An 8179-nucleotide genomic window follows, 5' to 3' on the forward strand; every position below is an offset into this window, starting at 1 on the left:
GCCCAGGCCCAGAGTTCAAGCCCCACGACTGGACCAAAAATATATATATCAACAAGTAACCACCAGCTTTCAGACAAGAAAAAAAAAAATAGGAATGCTCTGACATCTAGAAGGACTTGCCCAAATACAATTGGTACATTAAATCATCCTTGTTATTACACTGTTCTGGTATTATCAGGCCTAGAGAAACTAAGTCTGGTCAGTTTACCAATCTTCATCTACATTTCAATTCAACATGTCAGTTTCCGAGTACAATACATCTTGATCAGTGTCAGCCTTTCCATCATTCTTCCTGATCTCTCCCAACCCCACTGAGCATCTCTATAACAAAGAACGTTTCATTATGTGCTTTTTTGCCAGCCAGGGGCCCTTCCCTAAGAAAAATTTCCCTTTCTTTGTGAACACTATTGTGATCAAAGCAATCATTTAATTTTTTTCAATGTGTCTATAAGTACGCAATTAAAATATTCTTGCTCAGTTCCCAGAGTATATTAATGATTTTTTGGTTTGGTAACTCTTTTGGAGCTTGGGGAAGAGGCATGAAGGTTAAAGCAAAGGAAGTAGTGCCTGTGAACTTTTATCAAGCTATTCCCTAGCAGCCATGGCTCACTCACTGGGTAGTGGAGAAGCTTTGCTGAGGAGCCATGCTGGCAGAGCCCACTGAGGGAAGCCATTTTCAAGGAGAGAGCATTTCAAAGCTACTGTAAGGGAAGCTCAGGGGGTATTAATGCAGAAGCTACATGCATGTCAGTACCTGGGCAAGGAAGACATTATAAATACTGCCCACCTTTAGGGGGCACAGGTGAGCGGGACACCTGCCAATCAAGAAAAGACAAAAATCCTTCCTACTGCAGTGTTTCTTCAGTGCCCTCTACTGACAATGCTTAATAACATGCCAACTGACAAATACTTGCAATAACTGTGTTTCCTATTAAATGCAGTGTTTTAAACAACACAAATTTATTATCTCACACATTCTGGGTCTTAGGAATCTGCTACATTTGATCCAAACTCCCTACTGAGGGTTTCCTAAGGCTGAAATCAAAGTGATAGCCAGATATTACCTTAAGGCTTTGAAACTAATCTACTTACAAAAACTTATGCAGAAGCTGGGCACTGGTGGCTCATACCTGTAATCCTACCTACTCAAGAGGCTGAGGATCTGAGGATCATGGTTCAAAGCCAATCTGGGCAGGAAAGTCTGTGAGACACTTATTTCCCATTAGCCACCAGAAAACCAGAAGTGGAGCTATAGCTCCAAGTGGTAGAGCGCTAGCCTTCAGCAAAAAAGCTCAGGGCCGATGCCTATGCCCCAAGTTCAAGCCCCACAACCAAAAAAAAAAAAAATGGATGTAGAGTGAAGACACAATAAGCTGACAACTTGCATAGGTAACTCTTACCCCTGGATTCCAGGAACACTACCTCATGTCCAGCCAAGGGGAAAAGCAGTCTTATCATTGCTGACATCTAGATTACAATGTAATAATGGCAGGTGTAATAATTCCCTACAATAAATGCTTTGTTTCAAATTCTGAGAATAATTTCTGTCTTTCTAGGTAGACCTTTACTTCACATTTTGTGGGTGTGTTTTTACCTAGGCAATGTTAACCAAAACCACAAAAGTAGGACTGGAGTGTGGCTTAAAAGGTAGCTTGTTCAGCCAGACACCAGTGGCTCACACCTGTAATCCTAGCTACTGAGGAGGCTGAGATCTGAGGAGTGTGGTTCAAAGCCAGCTCACTCTATAAAGTACATGAGAAGTCAGGGTTTTAGAAAAGGCATTGAATTCACCCTGTCAATACCCTTGGTAAATATCTGACAGACAAATAAAATAACAATTTGGTTTACAGAAGATAGATTAAACATGAGAAGAATGTGTAGCCTGGAAACATGTACACAGAGCTGGGAGGGTTAGGAGAGACCAAAAGTAGATATGTTGGATGTAGGTTGCAGAGGATGTTCGTTGAAGGAAAACTGGAGGTGGTGATGAGGAGGTGGTGGAGCCATATGCTGATGCAGAAGTGGAAATTTTTGTGCAGATAAAATATTAGAAAGGGCTGATCTCCCAGAGACTCAGGGGACCACAAGGGGAGTGAACATGTCTGTGGAGTTTTTGCACCTGGACCCCACCCCAACTCATTCCTTATCTAATTTTATTTTTCCTGTTCACTGTCCCAGTTCTTAAGCTCATCCAGTATGACTCATCACCACACCATATACAGAGAGATTCCCTCAAAGGAGATTCCAATTCTCAACCTAAGAACTTGCTGGGCGCCAGTGGCTTAGGCCTGTAATCCTAGCTGAGATCTGAGGATCGTGGTTCAAGCCAGCCCAGGCAGAAAAGTCCATGAGACTCTTATCTCCAATGAACTACCAGAAAACTGGAAGTGGCACTGTGGCTCAAGTGGTAGAGCACTCACTTTGAGCTGAAGAGTTGAGGGACAGTGCCCAGGCCCAGAGTTCAAGCCCCACTACCAACAAATAAATAAATAAACCTCAGAGCTATAAAACTTTTAGAAGAAAATATACTTGCAAATCTTGGTGATCTTTCAAAATGCTTTCTGAGATACTATACCAAAACACAAGCAACAAAGGAAGTAATAAACTAAACTTCACCAAAATGAAATGGATAATAAAATAAAATAGACAATACACACTATGGTTTGGTTACAGCTTCATGCCCTGGAAACTTGACCTCCAATGGGGCACATTAAGGGTGGTGGAATGATTAAATAAAAGGTAATTAGGACATTGGAGCCATTGCCCTTGGGAGGACTTAATGTTGTTCTAATGGGACTCCTGAGAGAGAAAGGGGTGGGGAAAGAGCTTTATATATATATAGCAATCCTGGCCTTGAATGGCTCTAGCTTCTGGTCTTGCCAGGTGATCTTATTCTGCATAACTCTGCCAAGAGGCCAGTACTGTAAGCCAAAAATGGATGCCCAATTTTGGACTTTCAGCCACCAAAACTGTAAGCTAAATAAACTTTTTTTTCTTTTTTTCTTTCTTTTTTTATTTTTTTAAATTTGTTTTGGGGGATCCAGTCGTGGGGCCTGAACTCTGGGCCTGGGCGCTGTCCCTCAGCTCTTCAGCTCAAGGCTAGCGCTCTACCACCTGAGCCACAGCGCCACTTCCAGCTTTTTTCTTTTTGCTTATGTGGTGCTGAGGAATCGAACCCAGGGCCTCAAGCATGCAAGGCAAGCACTCTACCACTGAGCCACCTTCCCAGCCCCACTTTTTTTCTTTATAAGTTACTCAACCACAAGAATTTTGTTACAGCCACAGAAAATGCATTAATACAATGCCAAATGTCATGCTTCCCTAATGCAAATAAAGTGCTTACAGTATAAGCTCTTTAGGAAAATTGGAAGCTCCTTAAAACATTACACAAATATGACATCACAACCCATAACCCACAACCCACAATCCAACAATTCCCACTCCTACGTATTCACCTAAGAGAAACAGTGAATTCGGATGTGGTTTTCTCAGTAGCTCAAAAGCAAGGAAGGTCCTCAGGCAAGATGACAACAAAGAATTCCCGCGCTTCCTAGCTGGAAGCAGAATCAAGTTTTCTTTTTGGGAATTTGTGACTTTAACCCAGCTACCAAGAATGATTAGTGATGTTGTCACTGAGTGCTTAGAAAACAGCAGGAACTATGTTGCATGGCTAATCTTGTTTGGATGCCAGTTCCTTAGAAATGTCAACAGTAATGCTGTCCTCGTTTTGCAAGTGAACTACAGCTCACAACTTGCTCACCATCAGACAAACAATACGTGATTGCCTGTCTAGGAAAGAAGTGAACCTGTCTCATTTATCTTTGGATCTTTAATATCTAACATATATGCAATATGTACATGGATAAAGAAGCTAATGAATTATAGAAAGGCTTGACCAGGTCAGAATATCAATATTCTATACTAACTTGAAGAGTTGTATTGGTTTTTGTAACTCTGTTCTGTGCCAACTGAAACTCATTATTCACAATAGTGAGTTTCGTTGTGATTTTCCACATATGTATTTAGTATACTTTGACCATATGCATATATCCCATTGCCTTTCTTGTCTTCTCCTCATTGTCCTGCTGGCTCATCTCCTTCCTTTCCCCAGAGAATCCCTCTTATATTTTTAATGTCTTTTAAGGAAAGCTAGATTCCATGTATGAAAGAAAAAAAATTCAGTATTTGTCTTTCTTGTTCTAGCTTGTTCCTCTTAACATGGTAATACGTGCTACCCATCTTCCATGTCCATTTCTCTGCATGGATGGAAATGTCATAATGAAACAAACTATTTTGTATCATACCCACCACTTTGAAACAACAGCAGCAACTCTTTTTTTCTTACCAAGTATTAGACCAGCCCCCTCCAAAAAAAAAAAAGGTAGTATACAATATTATTCACACTTGTCTTATTCCATGAAAAAAAAATGAGACACATAGAATGTCAGATGAGGTGTTACAAAGGGCCCAAGATAGTTTCTCTTATATTTCTGGTATCTTGGGCAGAACTCTAGCCTGAAGGAGAAGGCTTGAAGGAAGGTGTCTATTGACTGGAACACCTTCACAGGGCTTGTCTAGCTCAGTGGCTTAGGCTAGTTGGTGGTATTACATGGAAACTAGGGCCCCATGAGTGAACAGGACACATGCTGCTTTGGTCTTCTGTGACTGAGCTTTAAAATCCACATGGTAACACTTCTGTCATACTTAATTAGTCAGCCAATTCAGAGGAAGGAAGGTTAAAAATTAACAATCATTGCTGGGCGCCGGTGGCTCATGCCTATAATCCTAGCTACTCAGGAGGCTGAGATCTGAAGATCACGGTTCAAAGACAGCCCAGGCAGGAAAGGCCATGAGACTCTTATCTCCAATAAACCACTAGAAACCAGAAGTGGCACTGTGGCTCAAGTGGTAGAGCACTGGCCTTGAGCTGAGGGACAACGCTCAGGCCCAGAGTTCAAGCCCCACAACCAACAACAACAAAATTAACAATCATCTTTTTAAAAATCACTACATCCCTACTAGAAGATCCTTTCACAAACACTCTACCAGCCATGGGGCCCAACTCTAGTAGGAACCATACATGAAAGGAAAAAGAGGGTACAAATTACTCCCGTGTTTCTGAGAACAGATCTGAGCTGGGGAAAAAAAAAAAAAAGGAAGCATTTAGCTACAAGTTCCCTAGACTTGCTTATGAGACACAGTACTCTGAAACCATTCAACAATCAAAATTGTCCTTCCCAGAAATTCTCTCCTGTGGTAGCAACAGAAGTGTCATGGGGAAGTTGAGGGAGAGATGTTTGATAAAGGATGGAAAACGGAAGTGAGGCAGGGAGTCTCCATTTTTTAAAGCCTACAACCAGTAGCTATTAAGTATCTTTTTTGTTTTCAGGGATAATAAGATAATAATCCTTTCTACTTATTTGTATAGTGCTTATCATTTTCATAAACTCTCCTATAGATTCTGACCTTTGATTTGGACAATCACCCTGAAGAATAATTTTGAGTAGCCTCACCATAAAATTGTATCCCACAGTTGATTTCTTAGTCATCAAAGTCATGAAAGGATTTTAAGTATTAAGTGCCACACCCAGGACTACAAAGTAGGGGGAGGAGGGGGGTGGCAGGGAGGGGGAAGGGAGGAGGGAGATACTCATCACAAAAATCAAGTACTGGATTAGGGGATTTAAATTTCACGTTTTCTTGGTGACAAAAGCTCAAAAAAAAAAAGCAAAGACAAGAAATCTGACCATTTCGAATGAAACACAAAGCAGATTTCTGGTCAGCTCAGTGAAGACATTATGGCATGAGAATGGAATGATTCAGCTTACAAACTTCCCTTTTATAATAATATCTTGGAGCAGAGAATCCTAAAATTTCCTTACAAGTCGGTGTAAGATTCTGACACCCTCATACATAAAGCAAAACAATTGTACTTAGGTTCTTTCATGACAATAAAAGGAAACACTCAGAATCACTAATGCTTTGGCTCTACAAACTATTCCATATACATATGTTCAGTGCATGTTCCATGAAAAAAAATCAAATAATATATAGAAATGCAGAAATGAAATAAAGTCTCCCCAGCCAGGTGCCAGTGGCTCACACCTGTTAATCCTAGCTACTCAGGAGGCTGAGACCTAAGGATCCAGGTTCAAAGACAGCCCAGGCAGGAAAATCCATGAGACTCTTATCTCAAATAAACCACTAGAAAACCGGAAGTGGTGCTGTGGCTCAAGTGGTAGAGTGCTCACCTTGAGCTGAAGAGCTCAGGGACAGTGCCTGCAAGCCCAGAGTTTAAGCCCCACGACTGACCAAAAAAAGAAAGAAAGAAAGAAAGAAAGTCTCCCCATCACTCATCTCTATTATTGGTATGCATCTTTCCATTTTGGGGAACTGGTATGTCTACAGACAGACAGACACACACACACACACACACACACACACACACACACACACTTGAAATATATAGTAGTGTGAAAATCATACCATTCCGAAAAATTTTTGCTCTTCAATTCTTTTTCTATTGACTGCTCAATTATTTCATATGACTAAGCAGTCGTTCATTTGGTGGCTTGTTTTTTATTTCATTGCTGTTTCCTTTCTCTAAGTTTAATTTTTATGACTTGTGGAATTAACATTTGCACGCACATGTTTTAATAATTCATATTGTACTGAGGTGTCTAGAATGAAAAGCAAAAAAATTGCACCACCCACCCCCACTGCTTCCATACCTATTCCCCAGAGGTTTAATTAACAATTTTTTTTTTTGCCAGTCCTGGGGCTTGAACTCAGGGCCTGGACACTGTCCCTGAGCTTCTTCTGCTCAAGGTTAGCACTCTACCACGCGAACTACAGCACCAACTCTGGCTTTGTTTTGTGTATGTGGTACTGAGGAATCAAGCCCAGGGCTTCATGCATGCTAGGCAAGCACTCTACCCGCAAGCCACATTCCCAGACCCTTAACTACTTCTTCTGCTATGTCCTATCACTGAATATAATATATACTTATATTTATTTATCATAACTCTTTTTCTTGACTTCTTAACTTTAATTATTATTGATTCGCTGATCATTCTGAAAAACTAGAAATGTCCGAGCTGGCATGGTGGCTCACACCTATTCGTTTCATAAGGTCAGGAGTACGAGGATCTGATCTGAGGCTAGTTCCAGGCAAAAATGCCAAGACAGAGCCTAAAAATAACTGAAGCAAAAAGAGGACTGGGGACATGGTAAAAGTGGTAGAATCGCTGTCTAGCAAGTGGAAGGGCCTGAGGCTAAACCCTAGTACCTCAAAAAGAAAGAAAGAGAGAGAGAGAGAGAAAGGAAGGAAGGAAGGAAGGAAGAAAGAAAGAAAGAACAGAAGAAAGGGAAAGAAAAGAAAAATTAGTAAGCTCAACACAAAATGAAATCTGGCATTTGGTTACAAACAGCCTCAGCCCACTGTTAATAATGAGTCATTTGTTGTGGTAACATAATGTGGTTGCTAAAAAAAAGGTTTTCATTATACAAATATAGTGGTTTGGTAATAACTTGGATTTAGATGCCGATGGAGCCCACCCCACCCCCAGAGATGGGATGCTTCTGTTCCCAACACAGCCCCATCAGCTCTGGGACTGAACACATCACTTAACCTCCCCTGTGGCCTTGTTTAGCATCTCCTCAAGGAGAATAACTGTCTGACAGATCTAAAAGTACATTAAAGTACATCATGCCTGTAAAAACAATTTGCAAACCACAGTGGTGTTGTTGCTTCAGCCATCTCTCGTCATTCCTGGAGCTGGTGCTGGGTAAACAGTCCAAGGAGGCTGAGATGCCAGCTCAGGAGTTCTCATCTGGCCCTGCCAGACTCTCAGGTTTCAGCTCCTAAGAGATCTGATAGAATGCAGGAAGCCAGCAATTAGGATAGAAGTTTTCTCAGTAGCCCCAAAATGAGATATGCTAATACAATCGTGGAAGAAATGGATGCCCGGTGCCATTAGTAACAGCAATATAAACACCACTCCCTTGGCCAGGAAGATGATTTAAGTGCCTGACACAGGGCCAGGGACACGATGGGGGAAGTCTAGGGGTGTAGGCAACACATATCTAAAGTCTTTGAGGCAGTGCCTGAAATGAGATCTTGGGACAAATGAGCACAAGGGGGAAAGAATGGCTCCTGAATGTCATTCCCTTTGTCTAT

The sequence above is a fragment of the Dipodomys ordii genome, unplaced genomic scaffold, assembly GCF_000151885.1.
Source record: "Dipodomys ordii isolate 6190 unplaced genomic scaffold, Dord_2.0 Scaffold11, whole genome shotgun sequence".
In the NCBI taxonomy this organism is placed as follows: domain Eukaryota; kingdom Metazoa; phylum Chordata; class Mammalia; order Rodentia; family Heteromyidae; genus Dipodomys; species Dipodomys ordii.